This window comes from Anser cygnoides, chromosome 11 (assembly GCF_040182565.1).
Source record: "Anser cygnoides isolate HZ-2024a breed goose chromosome 11, Taihu_goose_T2T_genome, whole genome shotgun sequence".
In the NCBI taxonomy this organism is placed as follows: Eukaryota; Metazoa; Chordata; class Aves; order Anseriformes; family Anatidae; genus Anser; species Anser cygnoides.
In genome coordinates this window covers 1,159,536-1,168,352 of record NC_089883.1, presented here as the reverse complement: position 1 = coordinate 1,168,352, position 8,817 = coordinate 1,159,536, and positions in this window count along the sequence as shown.

Here is an 8,817-nt window from a genome sequence, read left to right as displayed (position 1 = left end):
GCGGCCCCGTCCCGGCGGCACAAAATGGCTCCCGCGCCTCGCGTCACCCGGAGCCTCCCCGCCCCACGTGGGGCCGCCGTCCGTCAAAACGCGCTCCGACCAATCAGAAGGGCGCGCGGCCGGCTCCTGCGACGCCATTGGCGGGCGCGGCCCCGGCTGCCACTCGGGCGGCGGAGCTGTCGATCAAAGCCACGCGGGCCGCGGCGCTGACAAATGCCTCTGCTTTTCAGCCTCCCGCTTGCAAATAGTGCCCGGAATGGCTGCTTAATTAGCTCTGAATGGCTTTTCCTCCCAGCTCAAACAATCTGTCACTACCGCGCGGCGAAGGGAGCCATGCATAAAAAAGTAAGCAGAGGCTAAATATCAATTTGATTTTGTGTATCAAAGGAATATTTTATTTTATTTTTTTTTTTTTCCCTCCCTCGTAATGAAACGGAGCGATTTAAATAAGAAAAGGCGGGGGGGGGGGGGCGAGTAAAAAAAAAAAATAAAAAATAAGAAAAATCCCCCAGCCGAAGCCCACCGCCGGCCTGCCCCCCGCCAGCACCCAGCGGCTCCTCTGCCCCCCCCCTCCCGGGCCGGTACCGGGGGGCTGCGGAGGGCCGGGGACCCCCTGGCGGTGCGGCCCCGGGGGGGTCGGGGGGGGTCCCAGGGGGGGTCCCCGGGGGGGTCCCAGGGGGCCGGGGGCCGCCCCTTGCCCCCCCCCCCGCCGGTTGCTGCGCGCCCCGTGGCGGGGCCGGGCGCTGCCCGCGCGCCCCCTTCCCATTGGCCGCCGCGCCCGGGGCCGCCGTGCCCCACGTGGGGCCAGGGGGCGCGCCGCAAAACCCGGGCCGGACTTTCAAAGGGGAGCCGGAGCCGCCGCGCCGCTGCCCCCCCCCCCCTCCGCACCCCCCCAGAGGCCTCCCCTGTGCAGATGCCAGCGGCTCCTCGCCTTCCTCCTTCCTGCTACCTTTATAGTCCCCCCCCTTTTATTTTTTTAAATTAATTTATTTTTTTAATTTTATTTATTTATTTAATTTTATTTATTTTTAAATTTTATTTAATTTTATTTTATTCTAATTTTATTTTTTTATTTTATTTTTTAATTCTTATTTTTTAAATTTTATGTTATTCTAATTTAACATTTTTATTTTTTATTTATTTTATTTTATTTTTTATTTTTTATTTATTTTATTTCATTTTTCATTTATTTTATTTTATTTTATTTTTCATTTATTTTGTTTTATTTTGTTTTGTTTTATTTTATTTTATTTCATTTTTAAACGTTGCTATTTTTTCACCGCCGGGAGCAGAAGGCAGCTGGCAGCCTATGCGGGCAGGGCTCGGTGCGCCAGGACTCAGCCCTGCCTTCCCCCAGCACCCAGCACCCGCGGCGAACCTGGGGCACCCCCTGCCCGCGCTGCTTGGAGCCGCCCGCCCTCGGTCCTGCGCTGCTCCTCGGGGTGCTGGCGGCCTCGGGGGCCCCGGGCGGTGAGCCCAGTGCCCACCCCGCAAGGCCCTCCCCGGCAGCCTGCGCCCCCAGGTCCGCCCAAGGCCACGGCCGTTCGCTGGGGAACGCGGCCGGTGCTCAGCTGGGCCGCACGCTCCCTCTGCTCCCGGGGGCTGCGAAGCCCCGGCTGTCCCACGGCCACGTCCGCCCCGCGGGGAAGGCCCCGGGGAGGAGAAAGCCCCAGCAGCCCCCCCTCGGCCCCCCCTCAGCCCCCCGGCAGCCCCCGTGGCCACCCCATCCCCAGGCTGCCCGGGCTCCCCGCGGGCTGGCCGAGGGCGCAGGGCTGGGCCCCGGCGCTGCCCCTTTGGCCCCGGCGCCTGCCGTGGGTTCACACGTGGGGGTTACTTTGGCGTGGCTGGGGAAGGCAAACCGAGCCCCCCAGCAGGCCCGAGCGGACCGGGGGGCCCGATGCTGCGCGGTGCTGAGCCCTGCGAGCCCACGCTGCCTGCTGGGCGCTCGGTCGTCCGTCGCTCCTTGCCCTGTGCCGGACAGATCGCGATAAACCACGGCGGCGTTACGGGGCTCCCACGGGGCCGGCCCTGTCCTGGGGGCACAGCGTGGCTCTCGCTGTCATGCCTCCGGCCCCCAAAGAGGAGAAAAGCCCCCAAGAAAAGCCCCCAGACGCTGGGGACGGCCCCGTCCCCTGCAGGCTGGGGAGAGGAGCAGCTGGTGGAGCATCCAGGGCCGATCTCCCATGGGTGCTGGGCACCCGCAGGGTCCCCATCCCGGTGCGGTGACCCACGGCCACCCCACACCGTGCGTCACCGGGTGCTGGGACGCCCCGTGCCACCGGCTTCCTGGGCCCCGACGGGGCGGTGGGCAAAGGGGACAGGAAAGGGACCGCGCTCGACGCTGGAAATTCGGTTCCGCTGCTGAAAATAGAAGGCACTAGACGAGCTGCTTCCCTCCCCCAGCGGTATTTACGGACAAATTCTGATTTTTATTTAATGGTTTCCCCGAAAAGGTTGTAATTTTCTTCACATTTCCATCCAGCCAGCGCTGTTGTGGTGAACTCAGACGACCAAGAATGCCTCTCGTTAATTGATATTCCTCACGCTAGGACTGCACTGAAATAGCAGATGTTTTATTTTAGGTTATTAAAGCTCACCTGGTTGAAAAGGAAAAAAAAAAAAAGGAAAGAACAATTAGGGATGAAAGGAAATGTTCTGGTTCATATTGATTTAAAATCTACTTAAATTGATATTTGCACATCCCAATTAGAAACCATGATCTTTTCCCATAAGTTTTTTTTTTTTTTTTCTTTCCTTCCCTGAGATTTTGTCGTAACGATCTCAGAGGAAAGCCTCGGCGGGAGAAGTGGCTGCCTCCTCTCGCAGCCCGACGGGCCGTGCTGGAGCTCGAGGCACGGGGCCACCAGGAGCCGCGTCCCTCCCCTGGGGGCGGCAGGGGAGCCCCAGCCCACTCCCGCCCCTCGTCCTCCACGTGCCCCGAGGGTTGTAGGGCCGAGCACGCCAGAGATGGGCCCAAGCGCAGGAGGCTTTGGGGTCCCCGGGGCGATGCAAGGTCCCCCTGAAGGAGGCCGCTGGTCCCACGCACGGCTTGGCCGAGACGTGCTGCACGCTTGAGGCCACGGCACCCCGCGAGGTCTCGCGGCCGCGGGAAGGGAAGCGGAGATGTCCTCACCCGCCCGGCTCAGGGGGAAAGCTCGGGCACGGCTCCTGAGCGCGGGGTGTTGTGACACCGAGCAGACCCGCCGCGCCGCCGCCCTTTCGGGGAAACTGAGCCGCTCTTCCCCTGCGCAATCGGCCTCCGCGGGGAAGGAGCCGCCGTGCCCCATCCCACGCCGGTCCCCGCTGCGCCTGCTGCTCGCCCTGCCCCAAATCCCCAGCACCCGGCCGCCCGCAGGCTGCCCCCGGCACCGCTGCGGGGCTCAGGGTCCCGCACGGGGCCGCGGTGCCTCCCTGCAGGACACGGGCCCTGAACCAAAACGCGGGGCTTTTCTCCCATATTTTTTTTTTAACCTTCCCCTCGTGCTTCCCCGTGTAGCCGTTAATCCTGGGAGAGGCTGAGCGAGGCTTTACTGCGGCTCCATCAGACCACGTTGGTTTGCCATTAGGATGCAGAGGAGGCGGCGGGGGGGAAAAGAGGAGAAACCTGCGCGCACACACACACACACGCACGCCCCGCCGGTAACTGAGTCGCTTCTGTTCCCATCTCATTTCCTGGACGACATTAATAGATTAACTCGCCAAACATGAAAGCGGCGCTCATTGTGCGCGGCTGTGTGAAGGCAGCCACCCCGCGAGGTGGCTTTATCGCTGACAAGCCGGTCCCGGCCCCAGTCAATAGCGCGTGTTTACATTTAAGGTGACACTATCTGCCCTCCGCGCAGGGCAGGACCCTGCCTGCCAAATTTCCTTTAGCTTTCAAGTTTATCTAAACAAGGATTTCAGAGCTGGAAAGGCACTGAAACGCATACTAATGACCGAGCAAGGAGAGCGAGGAGAGCTATCAGCAAGTTTATTTGGCTTTGTGGGGAAGCTCCGCGGGTTTTATCTGCTCTTGGCAGTGAGGTTTCGCAGCCCCCCCCCCAGCGCGAGCGGGCTGGGTCCCGCGGCCGCTCCTGGCACCGGGAGCACCGGGAGCTGCCTGGGGCATTTGGGGCCTTCCCTTTGGGGTGTTTTGAACCCTCGAACCCAGCGGGGGCACCGCCAGCCTCCTGCGGGCCCCCCAGCACTTGCCGGGCTGGGCCACTTTCTCTTCTGCCCTCTTCAGAGCAGGCATCGGGGCCCCTCGCAGGGAAATGCGCACGCAGCAACCTGCGAAACCACGCGGGCCCATCGGCCCCGGTGGCTGGGGCGAGCTTTGGCTGCTGATGCACTCAGACACTTCGTCTCACCCCAGCCTGTAAATGCGGCGCTCTTTACCAAATCCTTCAGCAGAACTTTTGAGCTGTGACCTTCCCGCAGAAACGAAAACCGAAAAAGAACCAAAAATAAAACCAAGGGAAGCGGTGGCAGGACACGGACACCCTCCAAGGAGTGTGTACAAGCGTGGGCAGGGCTGTGCCTGGCAGCCAGGGGCATCCCTCCCCCCCCCCCGCACCCCCCTGCAGCCCCTGCGCCTAAATTCGGGGCGGACGCTCAGCGCCCTGCGAGGGGCCACGGCCTCGCCCGGCGGCCGGAGGAGCGCGTCGGGAGCCGGTGCTGTCACGACAGGCCCCGATTACCCGGTCCTTTCACAAGCAAAGCTCCCGTTGACCTCACCCTCGTCCGCGGGACCTGCTTGGGCAATACCCGTGCCGCCCAGCCCAGGCTCTGGGCTGCACCGCCGCGGCCGGGGGCAGCCCAGGCAGAGGCGCCCGGCGGGTGGGAAGCTGCTGGGGATGTGCCGCGACCTCGTGCTGGCACGGAACACGGGCCTGAGCCTCAAAAGCCAAGCCTTTCTCCTCCATCCCCCTGAACTTGGGACAGGAGGGGTGAGAGGGGTAACGGGTACGGCCGGCAGCAGAGGCAAGGTTGGTTTGGCATGGGAAGGGGCCGTGGACTTCCCTCGAGGTCCCAGGCAGGTTTCCGACGGAAAATCCCATAACCTCTGAGCTCGCAGATGTGCCCAGGTGCCCACAGCAGGGCAAGCCTCGGGACAGCCCCGTGGCACCAGGGGCAGCTCAGGGGAGCTGAGCTCAGGCTCGGAGCCGGGTCCCCCTGCCAGGACAGCCCCGGCCCGCTTGTTGCATCGATCTGGCCGCGAGCTCGGGACTGACACGAGGAGGAGACGAAGGGATCAGGCCCGGGGCTCCCTAACTGGGCTCAGCCACAGCTCAGACCCAAGCCCAGCAGCTCCATCAGACGCTCCCCTGCAACAAACCCAGGTGGGGAAACGCAGCAGCAGCGACCCGCTGCAGGCAGGGCAGTGGTGCCCCGGCCCCGCCGGCCTCCCCGTGCCCACCGCATCCAGCCCCGGGACCCTTGGATGCACGGAGCCAGGGCTCGTGCAGGGGATGGACGAGGTGCTGGTGGGTGCTGGGGGGTTCTGCAGGGTGCCGGGGGGTGCTGGAGGGTGCGGGGGGTGCAGGGTGGGGGGGGTCCCCAGCGCCCACCTGCCCTCCCCTGCCGGGGCAGCAGCTCAGCCCCGGCTTTGCTGTGCGCTGTCTAATTATAGATATTATATTGCAAATGGCTTTTGGGCCTGCTAATGGTATTACTGGTGTTATTCTTCTACTTGTTAATTATAACCAATTTGTTTGGGATGCCTTCCCAGTTTTCGGCTGTAATTGCTCTCCCCGTTCCCCGGTGGCTGTGACTCAGCAGAAACCCGGCAGTTTCGCTCCGGGATGCGATGGGATTGGATGGGGCGGGATTGGGATGGGATGGGATTGGGATGGGATTGGGGTGGGATGGGATTACCGCTGCTCTCCTCCTGCCAGCAGCGGCTGCAGGCGGCTGCGGCCCCGGCCCGGCCGGGGGGCTGCGGGGGGCTGCGGGGGGCTGCGGGGGGCTGCGGGGGGGGGCCCGCAAAGCCGTCAGAAGGCTCCGGCGGCTGGAAGCCTCCGAGGCTCGGCGTGGCTGAAGGCTGAGCCAAGCAAATAGGGAAATATTAAGCGGATTGTTTTCTTTTTATTATTGCTAAACTCTAAAGAAGTTTGCTCTCCCCTCTCCCCAGCGCTGACTGCAGATAAGTTATTTGGAAAGCGAGTATTTCACCAGAACAGCCATTCAAGTAGCCTAATACACACATTAGAGTCTATTTGCACTTAAAAGAAGTGGGAGGTATTAAATCAGCCTCTGGCCAGATAGTCATTGTATAAACAAGAGCTGTTAACTCCTACTTGATAGCAGCGATAGCAAGAGAAAGGAAAACAGCCCTGCAGTGTCACGACCGACCTGACACAACATGCTTTAGGTCTGGGGAAAGGGAAAAAAAAAAAAAAAAAAAAAAAAGAAAAAAGAAAGGAAGCGAAGCAAAGCAAAGCAGAGCCCGGAGAGTTCAGCACGGCCCGGGCCCCGCTGCCGCTGCGGGGGGGCTGCCGCTGCTGGGCTCCGCCGGCTCCGGGCAGCGCTGCCGCCCCCGCTGCCCCCCGGCCCGTGCCCCCCTCCCGGTGCCCGGTGCCCCCCTCCCGGTGCCCAGTGCCCCCTGCCCGGTGCCCCCCGCCCGGTGTCCGGTGCCCGGTGCCCCCCTCCCGGTGCCCGGAGCCCCCCACCCGGTGCCCGGTGCCCCCCTCCCGGTGCCCAGTGCCCCCTGCCCGGTGCCCCCCGCCCGGTGTCCGGTGCCCGGTGCCCCCCTCCCGGTGCCCGGAGCCCCCCACCCGGTGCCCGGTGCCCCCCTCCCGGTGCCCAGTGCCCCCTGCCCGGTGCCCGGAGCCCCCCTCCCGGTGCCCGGTGCCCCCCTCCCGGTGCCCGGAGCCCCCCTCCCGGTGCCCGGTGCCCCCCGCCCGGTGCCCAGTGCCCCCTGCCCGGTGCCCCCCGCCCGGTGTCCGGTGCCCGGAGCCCCCCACCCGGTGCCCGGTGCCCCCCTCCCGGTGCCCAGTGCCCCCTGCCCGGTGCCCCCCGCCCGGTGTCCGGTGCCCGGAGCCCCCCGCCCGGTGTCCGTTGCCCGGAGCCCCCCACCCGGTGCCCGGTGCCCCCCTCCCGGTGCCCGGAGCCCCCCTCCCGGCACTGGGGCGATGCCGACCCCCGCAGCCGGCGGTGCCCGGACCCCCCTCCCGCAGCCCCGGAGGGCTCCGCGTGGGGCCAGGAGGGCCGGAGGGGCCGGGGGGAGCGGAGAGGGGCCCTGGGGGGGGCGGCGAGAGGGGCCGGGGGGAGCCCGTGCCGTGCCCTGCCCCGCAGCGCTGCCCGCCCGGCCCCGGCCGCCCCCAGCGCTCAGCACCGCGGCTGCCGCCGAGTGCTCGCTCCCTCGGTCGAGCCCTCTCGAGCCGCTCTCTGTGGCTAATCAAACGTCAAAACAAGCTGCCCCCGTGCTTTGGGGAGCTTTGAAACAGGAAGCCTTTTACCACCGATACACGAGAGCCGCGCGCGTTCATCTGGGGCTAAGCCCGGGACGGGTTTCGGCGACAGCTCAGCGCCGGTTTCGGTCGCAGCGAGTAGCTCTCGGGCAGGGGCCGTGCCGTGGTCTCCCTTCGGAGGAATAATGACCATTGAAGGCCCGTGGCAGCGATCCCACCGCTCGCCCCGAGCCACTGCTGCCTCTCGTGGGGCCGTGGCTCTCCGCTCCCACGGCTGGGCCGGGGTCGCTGCCCCGCGGGTGGGCAGCCCCCCTCCGCCCCAGCACACCCCAATCCCCGGCTCAATAACCCCCGCTTCCCAGCCCGACCCTGAATCGTGTGCATTAGGAGCAAAGCAGGGAGCTTTCGGCGCTCACTCGGAGCTGCCCGGCACGCCTGGAGCCGCTGCGAGAGGCACGAGGCAGATTTGGGTTCCCCACAGGTGCAGCACCCGCGGAGCCCCGCGGTGGGGCAGGGCGGGCTGGTGGCTGCAGAAAAGCTGCAGAAAAGCTGCAGAAAAGCTGCAGAAGAGGACAGCTCTGACCTCACACCACCCGGCCCATCTCCACGCAGGGCCAGCCTCGTGCAGCTGCTGAGCAGTGACAAAGATTTTCCGTTTTCTTCTTCACCCCCCTGAGCAGAGCAGAGGGAGCCCGAGCCCGTGCCCAGGTGAGGGGCAGGCTCAGGGCCGGCCCTGGCCGGGCTCTGCCCATCCCACACGAACCCAGGCCCTGCCACCGCTTTCCAGCAACCACAAAACCACATTTCCGTCACCAAAACGGGAGGCAGTGCCCAGCACGGGGCACAACTTGACGGGTGGCTCTCCAAAGGGCCACGCACAGCCGGGTGCCCGCTCCCCCCCAGCCTGCAGCATGCTGGGCTCCGTGCAGGGGGGCAGAGCCCTGGCGGGGAGGGGGGGGCTGTCAGCAGGACCCCCAGCCCCCCGGCACGCCCCTGCCCAGCCCCGTACCACACACAGGGCGTGCAAGGAGCCGCCGGGGGGGTTCAGGATGCCCCGGCGCGCTGGCGGGGCTCCAGCATTGTTTGGGCTGAGTTACGCTCGCCAGCCTCATGCGAACGCCAGCTGGAGCGCGGGGCTGAGACAAAGGGTTTGCTTTGCCCCGGCAACCCACGGCGCTGGGCTCTCGGCGAAGCCACAAACAATTCCGTGCTGCCTGCGAGAAAATGGGAGGACTTGCATCAAAGCAAGAGGGAAACGGAAGACGGAGAGACCCCCCCGTCGCCTCCCGTCCTCACCACCGCCACCACCTCCCCCGGCAGGATCGGTGCTGGTTTGGAGGTCGATGCCGCCCGGGTGTCCCCTCCTGCAGCGCTCACCGCGGGGGCACTGCCCAGCCCCGGCAGCCAGGACCCGGCTCCAAAGGGC